Here is a 4,991-nt window from a genome sequence, read left to right as displayed (position 1 = left end):
TTTCTCTTTGTTGAGGAAATTCTTTTCTATTCCAATTTTGCTGAGTGTCTTAATCAGGGGTGTTGGATTTTTTCAAGTTCCTTTTCTGCATCAATTACTAGGATAATATAGCTCTTGTTATTAACTTTGTTAATGTGGTGAATTATGTTGACTTGTTTTTCTTATTTTGAACCATCCTTGCATGCCTGTTATGAAACTTGGTCATGACGATTTTTTTAAATGGGTGTTTTGGTTTCTATTGGCTAGTATTTTGTTAAGGATTTTTGCCTCTATGTTCATGAGAGATATTGGCCTGTAGTATTCTTTCTTTGGCAATATCATTGCCTGGTTTTGGAATTAGGGTTACAGTTGCTTCATAGAATGTCATCCATCCTTGGCAACCTGGGTAGGGCATACATTTCAAGGAATTTGTCCATTTTCTCTAAGTTTTCAAATTTATCAGAGTATAACTTTTCATAAAATTCTGATATTATAGATTTAATATCCTCTGGTTCTGTTGTGATGTCACCTCTATCTTTCCTTAATAAATTTATTTGTGTATTCTCCTTTATTTCTTTTGTTATGTTTGCCAATGGTTTGTCAATTTTATTGACACTTTCGAAATACCAGCACCTGGTCTTATTGATAGTTTGAATTGTTTTTCTGTGTTCTCATTGTTTTCAGCTGTTGTTCTTGTAATTTCTTTTCTTCTAGATAGTATGGAGTTATATTGTTGTTCTTTTTCTATTTTATGAAGGTGTTCAGTTAGATCGCTTATTTTGCTCCTTTCTTTGTTTTTATATGTTTGGTTTTTACTCTAAACTCCCCCCTGACGACTGTCTTAGTTTAATACCAGATGTTTTGGTGATGTGTTTTCATGATCATTTATTTCAAGCAACTTTTTTATATTGTTCTTTATTTCTCTGCAATTGAATCATGTTCTAGCAGAGTGTTATTTGGCTTCCAAGTTGGCAGCTTTATAAGCTTTGTCCTCTCTTGGTTAATTTCTAGTTTTATGGAATTGTGGTTTGAGAAGATACTTTGTATTATTTCAATGCTTTTGAATTTGTTGAGGCTTGCTTTGTGCCGTAATATGTGATTGATTCTGAAGAATGTACCAAGTGCCCTTGAGAAGAGAGTGAATTGAGTTTTATATGGGTGTAGTGCTCAGAATATATCCACAAGATCGAGTTGGCTGAATGTATAGTTTAGTTCTTCTGCATTTTTGATAAGTTTCTTTTTAATTGACCTATCCTTTGGTGAGAGTGTATGTTAAAGGCTTCTACCACTATTGTGGTGCTATTTTTTTCTTTAATTTTGTTAACAGTTGTTTTATGTGTTATAAGTTCTATCATATGGTTCATAGATATTCAATGTTATGTTGTTTTGATCTACTGTGCCTTTAACCATTATATAATGCTTTTCCTTATCTTGTAAGGTGGTTTTCATTCTGAAGTATATCTTATCAGAGAGTAATATTGCCATGCTTGGTTGTTTTGGGTTTTGTTTTGTTTTTGGTTTTGTTTTTTTTTTTTTATGCCATGTGCTTGGTATATTTTTCCCCCAGGCTTTGATTTTTGGTCTATCTTTCTCTTTGTTACTTAGACATGTCTCTCATAGGCAACATATTTATGGACTGTTAAAAAATCTGTTCTACTACTCTTTTTGTCTTGATTTTTCATTTAGTCCATTAACATCAAGTGTGGTTATTGACAAGCTAAGTTTTATCGTTGCCATTTTGTTGTGTTTCTTTTTTTTTATGGTCAATGAATTTTAAAAAATTTTATACTAGGGTTGTTTTTTTTTTACAAAATTTGAATACATTTTTTAAGAACAAATTCTTTCAATTTTCCTCACCTGTCCCCATCAAATTGTATAACTCCATGATAAATCTACTCCCTCCCCCACCCCATCCTCACCCTCTTCTTCCACCTTCTCCCACACCTCTTAGATCTTTATATTCATTCTTCAATAATGGTTTCATACAATATTCATATGGCAAACAAACATATGAAGAAATGCCCCAAATCACTGGCAATAAGAAAGATGCAATCAAAACCACAATGAGGTACCATCTCACTCCAATAACATTGGCAAAGTTTAACAGTGCAAATCTTATACATTGTTGGTGGGATTGTAGACTGGTGAAACCATTCTGGAAGGCAGTTTGGTGCTTCCTCAAAAAGCTGAACATAAAATTTCCATATGACCCAACTATTCCACTACATGGAATATACCCTGAGAAAATGAGAATGAAGGAACAGATGGAAACGTGCACACCAATATTGATAGCACCATTATTCACCATCTCAAGAACATGGAAACAGCCCAAATATCCAGCCACAAATGAATGGATTAAGAAATTATGGTACATTAATACGATGGAATACTATGCAGCCCAGAGGAATAATGATTTTGTCAATTATTACCTAACTTGGGAAGGACTGGAGAGCACTATGATGAGTGAACTAAGTCAATCTCACAAGGAAAAATATTGTATAAAACCATTATTGTAGAATATGTTTCTTATTTTGTTGTTTCTTGTTACTATGGTCCATTCACTTTCCTTTGGCCTGCTTGAAAGACTTCCCTTAAAATTCCTTGTAGATTTGGTCTTGTTTTCACAAATTATTTAAGTTCTTCTTCTCTTAAAATTATATGATTTTTCCTTCATATTTGATGGAGAGTTTTACTGGTTATAGGATCTTCGGATGGAAATTTTTTCTTTCAATTTTCTGTATTTGTCATCCCACTGTCTTCTTGCTGTCAGGGTTTTTACTGAAACATCATAATTTAATCTTATTACTTTTCCTTTGTAGGTGACTCTTTGTTTTGCTTGTGCTGCTTTTAGTGTCCTGTTCTTCTCTTTTTTGGGGAGAATTTGACCATGATATGTCTTGTTGTTTTTCCTTTTGGGTCTAGTCTATTTGGTGTTTGCTGAGTTTCTTGAATGTGCATTTCTTTATTCTTTATAATACCTGGGAAATTTTCTTCTAGTACCTCATCCACAATTTTCCCATTGATTTTTCTGTCCCTCTCATATTTTGGAATTCCAATCATACTTATGCTGTTCCTTTTTATATCATCATACATAATTCTAATGTTTTCTTTATGTCTCATCTCTGATTGTTCTGCTAGTATGTTTCTGTTGAGGTTTGTATCTTCCAACTCTGCTCCATCTCTTCTGTTCTACTTTTATGTCCCTCCAGCATGTTAGACACTTCTGTTGTTTTGGTCTTAATAGTCTGCATTGCATTTTCATGTATTTATATTATTTCCAGTACTGATTGGCTCTACCCTCCATATCTTGGGATGCTTTTTTTAAGTTCTTGAGAGGATGAAACCAGACTACTCCTTGAAGGCAAGGATTCTGAGGCTTAATTTGACATACATTGGGCATGTTGCAAGGTTGAAGCAATCCTTGGAGAGGGACATCATGCTTGGAAGGGTGGAGGGACAGAGAAAGAGAAGAAGACCATTGATTAGATGAATTGATTCAGTGACTGGGGTAATGAGAGTAGGTGTGTCAGAGACAGTGAAGTCGGCACAGGATAGAGCAGGTTTCAGAGCTATTGTATATAGGGTTGCTATGTGTCACAAGTGACTTGACAGCACATAACAACAACAACAACAACAACCTCTTTATCTATAGTTTCAATACTTTCATGAATCCATGTTCTTTTGTAATTATGCAATATTCTCTTATTCAATATATTTCTTCTGTCCCCATGTCTCTGAAATGTTTGCTTTCTTGGTAGTTTCCATTGTTTCTTCTGTCTTTTGTACCTTCTATAGCTGTTCAAATAACTCTTTACCAATATATTTCTTTACCTTTAGGGTATTCCCTTTATTTGTGGCTTTCATTGTTTTTCTCCATCATTTGTATTTCCATAGCTGTTTGAATGTCTCAACATCAACATATATATCATGTGCCTTCTTGACTCTGGGGTATTTATTGGGTTTGTAATACTCTGCTTATTTTTGGAGAAGGCTTAATTTGTTTTCTCACAGTGTTTGAAATTGCCCACTGTTTTCTCAAAATTATGTGAAGTTTTTGTTGATAAGTGTTATACTGTTACAATTGTGTCTGCATAAGTTGTTGATAATTCCTATCTTTATCATGTTATGGATTAGTTGGCAGGTTAAAATATTCCATTTACATGGTGAGCCACTCACTCTACTGGCAGTCCTTTCTGGGAAATTTGCCTTTCCTAAGCTCCTTCAGGTCTTCTCTGTTGTGCACAGTAGCCCTGTAGGAATCTCATCTTAAGGTAGTATCCTGTCCCAAACTCTATTGTCCTCCTTCAACTATGAAGTGGCCAAGTGGTATGAGACCTGGTGCTCCACTAAAGCAGTTCAAGTCAGCTCTCTCTCTCTCTTTCTCTTTCCCCACCAGCTAAATGTGCCAGTTGAGAAAGCTGGAAAAGTCTTTCCTCTGCTTGTGGCTCTGTGTCCCAAACTCTTTTGTCTTGTTTGGTCCCTGGGATAGCCCCACCACTACCTAGGCAAGAATCCCCAAATGGAGGGGATTTTCAGTCCAGTCTCCCCATAAACACCCCAAAGGGCTCACAGCAGTTTCTTACCTCCTGCACTTTCTCACCTGAAGCTTTATATCTTTCTTTGTGTTTGAGGTGGCAAGAGATCAGTGCTGCCAACTTACACAGTTTGTATGCACGAAGGTCTCAAGTCAGGGATGCAATATTAATGGCGGATGTGGCACCCATTTTCAAACTTTTGAGGAAGTGCCATACTGCTTTCCATAGTGATTGCACCGTTTTACATTCCCACCAGCAGTGCATGAGATTTCCAGTCTCCATATCCTCTTCAATTTTTGTTGTTTGCTGTCGTGTTGAACTTTGTTCTTGTTGCTGGAGCGAGATGATATTTCATTGCTGTTTTGATTTTAATTTCTTTAAAATTAATGATCTTGAGCATTTCTTCACTTGTCTTTTTGCAATCTGAATACAGTCTTTAGCAATGAGTCTTTTCATAACTTCTGTCCATTTTATGAT

The sequence above is a fragment of the Elephantulus edwardii genome, unplaced genomic scaffold, assembly GCF_000299155.1.
Source record: "Elephantulus edwardii isolate Elephantulus edwardi_28Jun2011 unplaced genomic scaffold, EleEdw1.0 scaffold00130, whole genome shotgun sequence".
Classification (NCBI taxonomy): Eukaryota; Metazoa; Chordata; class Mammalia; order Macroscelidea; family Macroscelididae; genus Elephantulus; species Elephantulus edwardii.
This window is presented reverse-complemented; position numbering follows the sequence as displayed.